Source organism: Patella vulgata, chromosome 7 (genome assembly GCF_932274485.2).
Source record: "Patella vulgata chromosome 7, xgPatVulg1.2, whole genome shotgun sequence".
Classification (NCBI taxonomy): Eukaryota; Metazoa; Mollusca; class Gastropoda; family Patellidae; genus Patella; species Patella vulgata.
Genome location: NC_065885.2, coordinates 21,798,229 through 21,814,851, shown reverse-complemented (window position 1 = coordinate 21,814,851; position 16,623 = coordinate 21,798,229). Strand labels below are relative to the sequence as shown.

Genomic DNA, 16,623 nt, shown 5'->3' with positions numbered 1-16,623 from the left:
GTACCCACTTCTTCAAAACAATTTTGGAAAAAATCTGTTTTAAAAAATACACTCTCTCGCGTTCACGAGAGTTTCGGAAAAAGGGGAAATAACTGTAGAACGGAATGTCTGATGTGCACGAAAATCAAACGATTCTAAGATCTTTAAAATCTGAACGCATGTTTGCAGTATAATCAAAATCAGACAAACATTGTGGCCTCTAGAGGGTTCACAAACTTTGTACATATTTCACATTTTGCGTAAAAAGCCGTTGACATAACTTCAGAACGGAGATTCCGATGCACACCAAAATTAAACTCATACCGGATCTTTTGATCCTACTATCTTGGTATACGTGTTACGTGATTTTCAACCACAACTCGCGTAAAGGGTAGCTACTATTTTGATTTTCGGTCCTATTTTCACAAAATTCGAACTTAACTATGATGATGACGTAATGGTGATATAGTTGAACGGGATTTAAAATAAAACAATCGCGTCCTTTAGATGGTCGACAAGCTGAAAAGATCCTTTTTCATATAATCCTTGGCAAAAAAACAGGACGTTATGGTCCGAACGTGCTAATATCGAAAGAAACAGAGATCTTAAGGATACCAACATATATTTTAAGTTCCATCAATATCAATATGGTGGAAGCGGACGTTAAATAAAGCTATTTCACACACAAATATCGGATAAAAATTGTAACCTGTAGAGGGCGCATAAGCTATCGTACAGCCAGGGGCAATCAATAATCAGCGAAGATACTGTCCGATACGTGTCAAAATCGAAAAGAATCGAGATCTTTGGGAATTGGGATATATACCTATATTTCAAGTTTCGTCAAAACAAGATAAAAACTGTGACCTGTAGAGGGTCTACAAACAAATGTGAACCGACACAAGTGAAAATGTGGGCGTATAAAAATGCCAGTCACTTATTCATCATTATCTAAGCAAAGCAAAAAAATAAGACAGATGACCCAAAAAATGGCGAAATATATTTGTTTTCTCCTACGATTGTGTTTGATTTGTCTGACATATTGTTTGTACTACGGCGTTGACCGGATCATAACCCCTGCTCAAAACAATAATATCAGGGTATATATAAATGCAAGTGATCAGGTAATTTTCACAACATTCGTCTATTATTCCGAATACTGTACACTAGTCCAAAAAGGTAAGTCTTCCGTTCCATTTATTTTGAATGTTTTCTCTAGAAATACCACAATCCATATTACAACTGTTATGGTAACTATACTCTGCCACTGCATGAAATAACAAAATTAAGGCAGTATTCGGCTAGATCCTTGCTTTTCGGCGCCTGTCCTCCTTTTAGTTTTATTATACATATCTGAGAAAGCAATCTTATGTTATCCGCATAATTTTATCTTTTTGTGATATTCTGTCTTTGGAATATAACAAACATAATATGGACGTGCCGTTTTCTCTATATTAATTTAGATTGATTTTCCAGATTTATTCGGTAGCCCACAATGTCTCTGTCTGTTCAAGTATGTATTCTCATGGTTCTCATCATGACAGTTTATAGTCAAGGTAAGGACGTCTACGTCATAGTTTAGCAGGGTATGTAATTTTAATGTATGCAATTAAAATGTCTCCGTTACTTTCCTACGTGTGTTTAGCGTGTTAGAGTAGAAATACTCTATATTGCAGCAATGCTTAGGGTGCAGACTTTCTAAATCAGATTCGGCTAATGGACATTTTGTCGAATGGTTGGACCTTCGACTTGGTGCTTTGAAACGATGAAACTAATGTTTACCTGAAAAATTATGAAGTTTTATTGTGTTTCTCAATCGTTTAATTCCGCTTAAACATTAAGACTTCGAAGATGCTGGTACTGGATTATCATAATAAGCATCGACGCTACGAGTGTCTTAATTTGATAAGGAGAGAGAGAGAGAGAAATGGGGTTTAACGTCCACTCGACACAAACTAGGTCATTTCGGGACTAACATATGGTTTAATTTTATTTCAATAATTCGCTTGCGCGTAGGGGTCTTTAGCAGTGGGAGGAAACCGGAGGACCCGGAGAAAACCCACGAGGTTGGACAGGCGACCCTACTCCTTGTCACGTACAACCGGGGATTCGAAACCACACCAGTCGACTCAATGACAGACTTTATGATACAGCGCGCGCACGCTAACCATTCAGCCATCCAACCCCCCTAATTTGATAAGGAGGAGGAATATCATTTAGTTAATAGAATTTATTTTATTTTATTTTATAGTTTTACCAACCACCTTTACAGGCGGACCAGGTTCTGTAACCAACAGTCAGACCAATCCAGGTTTATTTCCTAACCCATTCGGGCAACAGGGGTCCAACCAAATCGACCCTCTTACACTACTATTGTTGACTCGAGGAGAAGGTGGAATCAGACGTTTTCTTCCATTTCTCTTATCTGGACAATCTGGACAGAACAACCAACTTTTAAACATTCTTCTGTTGAGGAGTCTCTCTGGATAATTGTTCTATTAAATCTGTCTGGATCAAGTTTTACGGATTGTCATATCTCCAAAAACATTAATATAAGTAAATATTTATATTTTCTGAGTCTATCTAAAATGGTTTGTTATTGTATTACATGTGTAGGCAAACGTATGCTGGACAATATGGATTACTTTTATATACCGAAACAATGAAACAAAAAGTATACAATAGTATTATATGTTTGTTCTTGGGGTTTGGTAAACTATTCCATTCAAACAATACTTTGTTAATGTATAATTATGTTGTAAATACTATATTAAAAGTACTGAGAAAGACAAATTATACATTTGTTTAGATTTGTTGTAAATGTTTTGATAAAATTCCAACTCTCAAGGGTTCTTTTACGGGGGGGGGGGGGGGGGTCCTATGCGAACGACTGGTTTTCATCTTTGTCAGGCCTTCCGTCCTGCACCGATGACAAGGGATGCGATGCTGGAATTTTTTTGAGGTCTACAATGGTCATATTCAGACAAACATAATATGGTAGTTTTTATTTCTATAGCTGTACATTACGGGGATTGGGTGGTGGTGGTGGTGGTGGTGGGGATGTAATGTTATCGGTCACCGACTTTATCGCTAACTCTTCTTATAAGTACAACTGTCAAGGAATCTTTTTTGCCCCATATGGGCGACGAGGCACACTAAGATAGCAATGTCAAACTCAGTGACGTCCTAAAATAACTGACTTCGGTTTATTGCGCGATTTCAGTCTATTATTCTATTGATCGTTTCCAGATATTCAGAACCAGCTCAGAATATATGGAGCATGACCGTTACCCCCCCCCCCCCCACGTACCTGCTGTACATTCAGAGCATGTTCATTTGTTGTTTTTGTTCAACTTATATAATCTGCTTTTTTTCCATGGTACATGCACATTATCTTTCTTGAGTTATTAATTCGATCTTTTTCAAAATGGTATAAATGTATTCCTTGGCAATATATGTTCGGGAGAAAATGGGGCATTTTGCCGGTCTGGACTTTCAAATCAGCCTGGCCAAGCTACCTAACTATGACGCATATTGCATGTTTACAATCATGATATTTGTCGAGCCGAGCTATTAGCGATTTAATTTTGTGACAGGACTATCTTTCCCTTTAATTGGACATAAACCAGATCAACATGTAGCATTATTTTGTAACAAATTATTACATGGGTGAAATTTGTCCGGTATTAGGAAGGTCATCTGCAGTATTCCAATGCCCATTCCAACATTCGAGTTGCCTGTTTACAATATTGTATAATTTCTTAGAAATTTTAAGAGTATTATTAACCACAAGCCCCATTCATCACGCAATAAGTTGTAATGAACACTGTAGCAATATTTCAGTTATTTTATGTTATATAAATCAAAGCCCAGTTTAAACGGAGCAGGGCCGTGGGCTAGACTAGAATCGTGGAGCCCCTACCGCTACGAATGACACGAAGGTTTTTTTTAATGGAACGCATGCGTAACATACAATTAAACGGTCTGCAGTACAATAAGAAAATACATAATATCTGACAAATAGGAAATTCATTCAGTTCCGAATGATATATAATTAGCATACGAGCGATCGTCTACGAAGCGGGTTCGACCAATCACTAGACCGATGAATGGAACTTTCATCTGGAATTTGATAAAAAAAAAAAAATTCACATTTTGCCATGAACCGCGGGGCCCTGGGTCTGGGCCCATGCCTAAACTGGGCTTTGATATAAATAGTTGATCTGGTTAGTCTTACAAACCACAGAAACATTAAGTATAACTGTTTTCTTTAGATGCAGGTAGAAAAAAACTAAAATAGATGGGTGGGTTATTTATCATTATCTAATTAGACAAAAGATTATGACAGCTCATAAATAATTACCAATACTTTCAGGACGGTTATTGTTGACGCGAGGTTTCTTTGATTTGTTGATTTGTTTGTATTAAAGTTTTGACCGGGCCATAACAAATAGAAAATCGGGGTATATATAAATGCTAGAATTCTCGTAACTCTGCATTATTCGTCTACTATCACATAATATTTCATTCCAGACAGGCAAACTTCCTCTTTCAATTATTGTGTTAAAATCAACTAGGTACAGCTGCGATGTTGACAAACAAAAGTCGCTTCTACGAAAAGTATGGAAGAGATGAAAAGCAGTCAAAGTAAATGTCTTGTCCCTGAGCATTTCCTCGGGCACTTAAATTTATGATTTTCGAAACGTGCAAGCGTTTTATTAAATCATGTGTCCATTGATGAATATTAAATCTTTCGACACGACCCCAAAAATATATATTGCTAGATTATTGGTTGTTACTGGACAAGTTCATAAATTTTTAAATTAATTACAAGCTTTAAATAAAAAGGTTTAAGGTTGTGAGTTTTATTCCTGCTCAATAGCAGATTAATTTATATAGTTCTTCTATTTCCCCCAAATCTACTGCCAAAATTATACATCGATAATATTATCATATCTCAATTTCACCTAACAGGATTGTAATGTAATAATATGTAACAACCAGGAAAATATATATCACGATATGCATGTAAAGTGAGTGTCTTAAAAGAAAGATTTTATCTAGCTCCATCCCATAAAAACGCCAATGTAAAGTTTTGATTTAAAAAAATAATATATTAGTTGTTGGCCCTCAATTATCGCCTCCATTCACTACAATGTTAATTTGATGAAATTTCTTAGCTTACAACATTTTATTTTTAACACTTCGGTGATCTTAACCTTTAAAACCACAGAGAGTCAAACATGACATTATTATCTGATAAAAACTTAAAAAGGGTTTGACTATGTGTTTTTCTTAAGGTAAAGGAAATCAATAGACTGTTATATACGTAATTTTCTGTCGGGATTTCCCTAAAATGTGTCTGTATATTATTTAATATTAAATTACGTAATGATTAGAAGTTGTTTCCTCGGTAAAAATATTGGGTGTTTTTCTCAATCATAATCTTACTTGGGAAGATCATATTTTTGTTCCCCTATTGTAAATTATTGTGGCGTATTATTTAATTTATTAGCTATATCTTTTGTATTATATTTTCTAAGAAAGGCTATTTTAGCATAATCTTCAACCCTTCTTTTTAAATAAAGTCATTATTATTATTAATATTATTATTATTATTATTATTATTAAACATATCCTGATCCTTCTGTATCAAAATCCTGAATATCTACCAAAATCATGACATAAAAATTAACTCGATTCTAGACCGAATTGTCAACCAAAAATGCCTTACAAAATTAGGGGGTAAAGAAAAGCGGGACATCTAGAGTATGACGTCATCACCACCATCTTCGAATTGTGATGGCATGGATGCGCATTGGCAGACTCTTATGCTTTAATCGAAGAGCGTCGTCCCGAAGAAGAGCGAGAGATAGAGAGAAAGAAATCGGGTTTAACGTCCACTCGACACAAACTAGGTCATTTCGGGACTAACATATGGTTCAGTTTTATTTTAATAATTCGCTTGCACGTAGGGGTCTTTAGTCGTGGGAGGAAACCGGAGGACCCGGAGAAAATCCACGAGGTTGGACAGGCGACCGTACTCCTTGTCACGTATAACCGGGGAATTGAAACCCCCGCCCGTTCAACATCAACAGGCGGACAAGGTTATCCTACAAACAGTCCGTGTAACTTTGCTAAGACCTTCGGCGGCAATACTATATACCGGAAAACACCGGAAATCACCGGAAAACACCCGGAAAACAACCGGAAAACACCATTTTATACTGAATACCGGAAAACACCGGAAAAATACTAAATACCGGAAAACACATTAAATACCGGAAAATACCCTAAATAGGTAACCCGGAGACTGGCACCCTAAATAGGTAACCGGGAGCCTGGTCCTCTGGGTGCCTGTTTAGGGTTAGGGTTAGGGTTAGTTTCCGGTTTATAGTATAGCCCTTCTCCGGGTTACCTATTTAGGGAGGTTTCCAATATTTAGTGTGTTTTCCGGTATTTAGTGTTTTTTCCGGTGTTTTCCGGTATTCAGTATAACATGGTGTTTTCCGGTAGTTTTCCGGTGTTTTCCTGTTGTTTTCCAGTGTTTCCGGTTGTTTTTCGGTGTTTTCCGGTATATAGTATAGCCCCACATTCGGGCCTCAAGTTACTAATCAAATCGATCCTCTTACACTAACTACTAATGTTGACTCGACGAGACGGTAGAATCAGACGTTTCCTTCCATTTCTCTTATCTGGACAGAACAAACAATTTCTAAACATTCTTCTGTTCAGGTCTTTTTATGTACAATGTTTGTACTAAATATTGTTAAACAGTAAAATGAGAACAGCGGTTAGACGATATAAATTACTTATACCGATACATTAAGCTATGTTGCATTAAGTCTTAAAGCTGCACTTTTGGAACATTTCTTTGGGAACAGGTGATTCTCAACCGTATTCAGAGCGGATTTGGGTGCGATATCTATCATTTAGGTACCGAACTAAGAACATTAGTTATTCTTATAACGAAACGCTAATTCGTCGAAAATTATGCAGCGATTCCAATCCTTGTACGTGACTACCATTATATACCTTTGATAGTTGTTAGGTTGGCGTTGGAAATCAACGATCTAGGGGATAGGACAACATAAACTGAAATGGTGGTTTAACGTCTTCTTTTCTGTATATAGAGCTGGCTAATTTATGCTGCACTTTTGTATCTAACCCACTGCAGGGCTAGTGAATTCCGATGGCTTTTGGGTCTGAAGTGATCTTTTATTCAGTTATGGTGATGGGAGTCGAGCATGAAACAATGTATACGTGTAAGTTTGCGGTATTATCAATTCGCAGGTATGTTGACTCTGCCATAGAGACAAACCGACTTACACTGGCCAACCGGTTGTACTATCCGGATTTAAGCGTGCTTGATTACCAGATATTACAACCTTAACACACGCAGCATTAAAACATACTTTTATATATTTATGAAAATACTTACAATCTGATTTCCGTATGATGAATCACAATACACTTTATAGATCTTATAAATAATGGAAATTAGATATACATGACAAATTAATATACCAAACTTTACAAAATATGATTCTTCATATTATGGTTAATAAATTGAAATGAATACTATAACATGATGATTATTAGGAATGATTATATATGTATACGATTATTTATCGTTGCACCGTTTATCCCGTAAAATAACAGACTTAAGTCCATTACAGAACGGAATAAAACATTTTATCCCTAAATTTCAAGGAACTTCCTTGTCATTCCACCGTTTATTCCGTAAAATAACAGAATTAAGTCCATTATAGAAGGGAATAAAACATTTTATCCCTAAATTTTACGGAAAATTCCTGTTTAATACTGAATATTCCACAGAAAGACATAAAACACGTAATTTGAAGAAATAATTCACACTATTAACACAATTTCTCCAAAAAATCCATCGATTAACAGAAAAAAGGTGTTTAATTACGGAATTCGGCCACAAAAAAATGGATATTTTTTACAGTGTGGGTTAAAGTCATTATGTAAACGCACATGGCCGTGACAGCCCAGCCCCGCCTGTAATCTCAGACTTCATGTAACTGTTGGTGGCAATTAGGTATATCGCTGTTATTTCGGTGTATGGTATACATTTTCGTTTTATAACTTTGAAGACATGAACACATGAAATCGATTTATTTTGGGGAAACTCCGTTAATTAAAGTTAGAATGTAAACTCAATGATGATGGCCATTAAAATATGTTGTCCTTCGTGTGAACTTAGAAAAGCAGCACAAAAGGGTATCTCCACGGTTGTAGACGACATTAAATCATGTCTACTTATAAAAAAGCAAAGACATAATAAATCGATATAGGTTGTCAGAGTGGGAGGAAATAAATCAGGACAAATATTCATGATATCGTCTAAAAGCACCCCACTTACCCACACACCTTCATCATATCACTTAGATGCTTAACCTACTAACATCTCTAGCCCTTAAGGTTTCGAATCCCCGGTTGTACGTGACAAGGAGTAGGCTCGCCTGTCCAACCTCGTGGGTTTTCTCCGGGTCCTCCGGTTTTCTCCCACTGCTAAAGACCCCTACGCGCAAGCGAATTATTGAAATAAAATTAAAACCATGTGTTAGTCCCGAAATGACCTAGTTTGTGTCGAGTGGACGTTAAAACCCCATTTCTCTCCCCCTCTCTCTCTCTCTCTCTCTCTCTCTCTCTAACCCTTAAACTTACATTTCAATGGACCAGGGTCTTGACATACGATTGCCATACCAGGAGGACACTGAGAAATAACGGGATTTAGATTGAATGACATTTTATATTTTTTTAACATTCAGATGATATTAATCTTAAGAGCCCAACATGTCACAATCATCTGATAAAAATATTGAATGATGTTGACCATCTCGATTTTTTGCTACGTCCGATCAAAATAGTCTATAGGATATGACGATTCACCTAAATCACCTGTTTACTGCCTGATCTTTCTGTCTAACAAAACATGCCTTGCAAAGTGGGGGTGGGGGGGGTGAGCAAGATAAGAGGGGACAAGCCGTGAGTCACTGACTTTACTTAAATTTATAAAAAATAATACTTATAAAGCGCTTAGATTACACCGCAATCACGATATTCTATTCTGTTGCGCTATTAAAATTTTGTCCATGCATGGATGAATACATATAATCAGACTAATTTTGATAGTGAAATATAATACAAGTATTTAGGTCATCTGCAGTCAACATATTAGGTGCATGGAAATGTTCATAATTATGTGGTATTTATAAATAATATAGTTTATAAACTAGTGGATTTTTTCAAGTGAAGGGGTGGGGGGGGGGTGCTGAATGGTTAGCACGCGCGCGCTGTATCGTAAAGTCTGTCATTGAGTCAACTGGCGTGGTTTCGCATCCCCGGTTGTACGTGACAAGGAGTAGGGTCGCCTGTCCAACCTCGTGCGTTTTCTCCGGGTCCTCCGGTTTGGTCCCACTGCTAAAGACCCCTACGCGCAAGCGAATTATTGAAATAAAATTAAACCTATTGTTAGTCCCGAAATGACCTAGTTTGTGTCTAGTAGACGTTAAACCCCATTTCTCTCTCCCTCTCTCTCTCTCTTTTCATGGGAATAACCCGTTTGAATTAACCTTTACAAAAAGGTTCGGTGTTGTTCCAGAAAGCTCCATAAGATTTGCCGATGCGATTTCATCTTGTCCTACTTTTCTGCCAATGAAGACTTGAAGATGTGACGAAAACCCGAGGCTCTGTGTACACAGTACACATTGACGTGCACGTAAAAGAACCCTTGACAGTTGGATTCCCATTTCATTTCATTTCATCCTTAAGGTGCATATTCCTAGATGGTACACATAGACGATATTTTTTGTCAGACTGCTATCACAATAAATATCACTTTGAATTATCGCCGTCTTTCATGATCTTTGGAACTTGAAGTCTGCCCCAATCAATGTTAGGTCAGTCCTTTCTCAAAGATGAATTTCAGGGTTAGTTGGGCTCCTTTTTTTATGCAGTTCAAATCACCTGTACGCAAGGAGTCTGCTAAATTGAATATTTAGTCTAGGGCTTTCTTCGTTTAAAAAAGTACCAAGTCTTGCGTGGACATGGCGTAAATGTCAGTTCGCTCATTGACGCTCCGGTGGAATGGCAGTCATTGGCAGGTATGAGCTCGAACAAAATACGATCAAAGGCAAAGGACAAACTTATGATAGCTATACTCATAGCTACATTCCAGAGGTGTGAGATAACCAGCCATATCACCAGTCAAGTGGTATAAATACAATAGTACAGCAATAGTTTTGTCTGCGATATCACCTTGGTGGAAGCGGACGTTAAATAAAGCCATTTCACATAATAGATAGGCGTATAAAGCCATTTGACTGAGTAGTTGGAGTGATCGGGTTCCTCTTAAAACGGCTTTTACAGCTAGATTTCGGACTCGACTTTGACTTAGTCGACTAAATTATCTCTGGCGCCAAACTTAACCATCTCCACCTTCGCATATGGCAACAACATAGGCGCGGGATGGAGATTGGGAGACTGTGGGCTCAACTAGGGGGCCTTCGGAGAAGGTGAATATTAATTATTATTGTGTCCTAAGCCTTTCTTACGTAGTCCTAAAAGTCGGGCATAGTCCTCGGCCATGCTCAATTGTGTTTAAAACATACTTTCATTTTCCTGATGTCGCGAGGCTGAGGTATTTGTTGGGGGAGGGGGGGCTCAAAAGTGGAATAGCCCGAGGGAATTTTCATCTAAGATGCTGGGTGAGGATGACCTGTTACAACCCCTATTGTAATAACAACAATGCCCAATACCCTAATAGATAATGTACTGAAATCACTGATTACAAATACATAGTAGAAAAAAACATTTTCATTGTTGTCAATATTCCATGCCAAAAATACAACTATACATAAAATCTATACAAGTGGCCATAATTATGCATTTTTGTTACTACATCAGCTAACTTTGTTCATTTTCTAGAACACCTTATACCACGTCTCATTAATATGGTAGGTTTAGGTTTCTAACAAAATGTTGTTGTACTTCGCATATCTATTGCAAGCATACTTCGGAAACAAATGGTAACACATTATTTGAAAACCGATATTCGTTTAAAATTTATATTTTCCATTCCCATCGACATTTTTTTATCCGCATTAAACATATGTGTTTACCTATGTTACTGGGTTATTCATCATTATCTAAGTAGATAAAAGATTATGACAGCTCACAATTTTTTTACAGGACAAAAACACTAGAAAAAATATCTTTTTACGTGCGGTTTATTTGATTTTTTCGGACATTGTTTATTTGTTTGTATTAAGATCTTCACCGGTCTATAACCCATACCGGTGTATATAAATGCTAGGAATCTCGTAACTTTGCAACATTCGTCTACTATCACAGAATATTAAACAGCCAAGGTAGGTTTCTATTAATATTAGCAAATATAAACATTATTAGATTTCATTTATTGCTTTAAAATAATAACTAGACCATTTTGTCATGGCCACATCATTTACAGTAAAATGTGTTTCTCGTGCAATAAAAAGGGAACCGCAATAAATGTTTGAAAAAGAGGAAGTGACTAGGTTTCAAATTAGTATTCAGTATTAATTTTAACGCACCTTCTTCAACAAGAATATTAAAGCGTTAAATTTTGTATATCAGCGGAGAGCCGCGTTTGCTCAGTGGGTAAGACACTGGATCTATAACCAGGAGGTCTCGGGTTTGCTCTCGGAGTTGACTCTCGTTTCGTTGGGACGAAACACTGAGGCCCGTGTACACATTGGCGTGCACGTAAAATATCCTTTGACAGTTGGAATTCGAAATAAGGGTATTCGGTAGTATCACTGTCCGGGCAAATTCTCTTCCTAGCACACTGTATGTGGCATGCCCGTCTTCATTAGTCCAGTCGGTGCAGAAAATTAGACGTTAAACCCCATTTCGTTTCGTGTTTTATATCGGATACGAATAGGTTTTCAAGTTTTATTAAATATGATTTTAATCTTAAAGAACAATATTTAAACCATCTCTTGTTATTGATCATGCAAATATTATTATAAGATTATTCAGTATCATTTTAATGGTAATAAGACACGAATTTATTTCAGTCCAAATATATTCATATTTGTACTAAAAGCGTACTCCGGGCTTACTATATCAGTTGATTCCATTTTATTTTTCAGACTCATTCGACAATTCAAAATGTCTCTACTTAGCCAACTATGTGTATTTTTGGTTCTCATCGTGGCAGTATATAGTCAAGGTAAACGACGTTGTTAAAGTAATGATGCGTCATTTGTATATTTCTCTAAGATATCAAATTTCTCAAGGCTTAATCCACCTTACTTAGATTATTTTTTTAACGTTTAATCAAAGATGATAAATCTGCCTATCGCAGCCCTTTATATAAACTGTTAGACATTTATTCACACACATGACAAGCCCATAACCAACTCGCTGGACCATCGGGTGGCCGAGATTTAATTGGATTATAACAACCGAGAGATAAAAGAAAATAACGATGAAATGGATAATCGAGACTTAGCCTCGATTGTCAAATACCGTTGCAACGATAGTAAACAATCTACGCAAACATTTTTTAACATTCATAATTTCTCCCAGAATAAAGTCATTTCCTTTTTTTATCTGTTGTGGAAATGTTCAAGTTATAAAAAAACTAACTTAATAACAGTTTAGATTTAGTGGTACTGGTCTCACAAATATATAATTATATACAATATGGTTCTATATGTACCATTTGATTATATGAATAATTTGTTTATTTTATAGTTTTGCCACCCATGGGCTATTCAACCAACAATCAGAACAACCCGGGTTTATTTCCTAACCCATTCGGGCAACAGACGTCCAACCAAATCGACCCTCTTACTCTACTATTGTTGACTCGAGGCGAAGGTGGAATCAGACGTTTTCTTCCCTTTCTCTTATCTGGACAATCTGGACAGAATAACCAACTTTTAAACATTCTTCTGTTGAGGGGTCTCTCTGGATAATTGCTCTATTGAAATATGTAAGCCCGAGTCACCTCATGTATTACACTAACTATATTTTATATGATTATACCAGAAAAAAATAAGTACACGTATTAGACAATATATTTTACTTCTACCGTGACATCTGAACGATTTTTCTGAAAATATAGTTGCAGCCACTGTAATGTACAAGTGTACTGGTTCATTCATCGTATAATTTTTTTTTTTTTTTTTCAAAATATCAATTGTTTACAAAATACTATTTTCATTAGGTTTTACTGGATCTACAATTATTTAATATTAAAGAATTAAATGTACAAATAAAACTGTAAATTATCGGTTTAGTGTGTAATTCAAAGTCGTATTTTTGCTTCGAAACGGGGGAATATTATGGTGGCTGTCAGCGGCCATTCTCGATTTGTCAGGTTGTCGAAATAATTGTATTTTGTCGTCTCGTCAACTTGAACTTGTAGGGTTGTGAAGGCGACAAGTCGACAAACTAACCCGACATTCGTCGCCTTTATTTTGTCGACTTGTCCGGTCAATTCTGTCGACTTGTCGCCTTCGGCTTATTCACAACCCGACAAGTCGACAAAATACAATTATTTCGCTTTGTCGACTTGTCGCCTCGGAAGTCAGCCAGTGCGCATGAGCCTGTTGTGACCATTTCATAATCTCGACGAGACGTCTAGGCGAGGGAGCGAGAGTGCTAAAGCGCGAGGGAACAGGACGAGAATGCAATTTATACGCATGTTCACTGATTACCAACAACAGCACAGTTTGCCCAAACACATACAAATCTGCAATAATCAATCTACTAATATTCCAACTCAAATAAGTTTTCCGGCGTGTTGTCAGTGGTGCAGGAAGGAGGGTATGACAAGGACAGCTATTCAGTCGTTCGGATGGGACGAAAACCCGAGGTCCCGTGTACACATTGAGGAAAAACTTAATATAAAAAATAAATAACTAAATAGCACTATGAAATGAGCATCAACATTAAAAATATATATTTCATATGGGCAAGTAAACATTTCATACTTTTTACTCTAAATGGACAAGATGAGATACCGCATCTACATAAAGCATGATGTCTCTTTGACCATTTCGGAACTGATCTTTCAATGCTTGAAGTCTCTCTTCTAGTTCACGGTAGGCTTTCTTCTTTGGCCTGGAAATGCCGTTAGCACCTGAACATTTACATTTGCCATTTTGACATATCAACTGAAGATGTCACTCCCTTAAATAGGTTTTAATTGAACCAAATTGATTCATTACTTTGTAAAAAATCACTCATTAAACACAGTTCACATGACACTTATTAAACACAGTTCACATGACACTTATTAAACGGTTAATCCATATCTAATTAGGTGAACACATTTCAGCTACAGACCATAATCCCCCAGCCCTAAACCCATAATCCCCTTAATCAATATTTTGAGCTGGATGAGAACACCCCATTCAAACTACGGCTTAGTTTATCAAACAAGGTACTTTTCCGCACCAATGAAGACTGGCATACGCTATGCAGTGTAGGCTTACTATGAGGTAAATTTTGCCCGACAGCGGCGATACGGCATACTCATGTTTCAAACTCCGTCTAGGGTTCCTTTACGTCTACGCTTACGCGGGACCAGGGTTTTCCGTACAGAAAGACTAGACTCTGCTCCCCACCCGCGTCCCGACGCACCACTGACGCTGGAAAAGTCCGGGGTAATTTTTCAGCCAGAATGGGGACAAAAATAAACTTTTTAGATACAGACCACGGTTATTTTAAACTCCGGCATAGTTTATCAAGCAAGCTACTTTTCTACACCAACGCAGTGTGCTACGAGGGAAGTTTGTCCAACTGACAAAGGTTCCATGTGCACGTCACCGTACATTGGACATAAGGAAAGCCATGCTGGGTGCAGACCTTCTGGTTAGTGAACCAGCGATACAGTTACTACTAATTTTTGGCACAAGTCAAGGAGATTTGAAATTGGGATGTGACCAAGAAAAAGCTTTAGTGTATTCCGTAAAAGAAACTTGCCTAGAATCATCCTACGAAGGGGGAATTAAATTTTAAATATATTTTATTATAGTAAATCTAGCATAGTGTATTCTCAATTATCATAGATATATTGAAAGCATACATTAAAATACATATCAACATATAAAACTGACTCTCTTCTGAAATATAGATTCCTAATTTTATAGGTCGTTAGCTGCAAATTTAACCAAACGACCTTTTCAATTTTCAATCCTATCTGTGTAATTGTCAAGTGCAGCAAGCAAAAACAAATGCTGATTAATTGCTCCCTCGCCTCGTCGAGATTAGGCTTCCATACTTAACCGAAGAATGCTTGCTCATGCGCAGTGATTGACTTCCGAGGCGACAAGTCGGGGCACGAGGAAGCGAAATAAGTCGACAGAATTGACCCGAAAAGTCGACAAAATGAAGGCGACGATTGTCGGGTTAGTTTGTCGCGTTGTCGGGTTGACTTTGTCGACATGTCGACTTGTCGCCTTTACAACCCGACCAGTCGACAAAATACAATTATTTCGACTTGTCGTGCTGCGACTTGTCGTCTCCACAACCCGACAAGTCGAGAATGTAGAATGGCCGCTAATATCCACCAAAGAATATGAATAGTTTCAAATAGCCGCCATTTTTCAAATAGCCCGTGGATCTCACGTCTTTCATGACCGATTCTTCTCCGCGTCCCCCACTCCCACTTTGATTCGTCCTTGCCTTAAGTTCAGGGGCGTAAATCTGGGTGGGGGGTGGTACACCCCCCAGGAAAAAAAATAGTCGGTCGCAAAATCAGTGCAGTCGGTCGCAAAATAAGAGCAGTCGGTATCAAAATAAGTGCTCACTGCACACGTCACGCTACTCACGCAAAACCTTGTCAACTTATCATGTTTGAAAAAATGATGTGTTTCACTCTTATTCTGTTGTGAGTATGTAGGTCTAAGAACAAAATTTCCTCCAGGGAGAAAAATAGTCGGTCTCAAAATAAGAGCAGTCACTGCAGTCGGTCTCAAAATAATGCATCGCCGTCTTAATGAATTAATGAGGTAAACAAATAATGCCAGAATAGATCTCAAATACTAGTCGGTCGCAAAATCAGTGCAGTCGGTCGTAGGATATGAGCAGTCGGTATCAAAATAAGTGCTCACTGCACACGCAAAACTTTAGTATAAAATAACCTTGTCGACTTATCATGTTTGAAAAAAATGTTTTTCACCCCATGGCAAAAAAATAGTCGGTCTCAAAAAAAAGTGCTCACCGCAGTCGTTCTCAGACTAAATGAATTAATGGGGTGTTTTCTGACCATCAGAATTCTGCAAAATCTCTCCCCAAAGTCCGGGGCATTTCAGAGACCAAGTAAGCGCCCCATTGAGGTAAAGTGCCTTCAGGCCCAGTCCTCAAAAATTAAAAGCTCAGTTACATATCGGCGCTCAATTCCATTATGCCATCATTCTTCAACTCCTTCTCTGTCTTATACTATCTCATCACTATCATATTCACAGTTACAGTGAATCGCCCAGTTAGTAGTACCACTAGTGAGTGAGTCGTGGGTCAAAAGACTGTAGAATTGTTAGTTCTACTCTCACAAAACAGGCGACATTGACAGATAGGCCTGAAGATTCTGTCCCATTTCTTATCCTCTCGTTAACGCGA

General features: G+C 37.5%; 2 long non-coding RNA genes across 2 annotated transcripts; both read left to right on the top strand.

Moving 5' to 3' along the window:
* The first annotated feature begins 1,130 nt into the window (after positions 1-1,130).
* LOC126828184 (uncharacterized) lies at positions 1,131-2,508 on the top strand. The gene is made up of 3 exons (XR_007682934.2): positions 1,131-1,158; positions 1,456-1,535; positions 2,231-2,508. It is a non-coding gene; the product is annotated as an uncharacterized LOC126828184 (long non-coding RNA).
* Positions 2,509-11,239: 8,731 nt separating this feature from the next.
* On the top strand, positions 11,240-13,124 carry LOC126828183 (uncharacterized). Its single transcript, XR_007682933.2, has 3 exons — positions 11,240-11,378; positions 12,144-12,223; positions 12,751-13,124. It is a non-coding gene; the product is annotated as an uncharacterized LOC126828183 (long non-coding RNA).
* Positions 13,125-16,623: the final 3,499 nt, after the last annotated feature.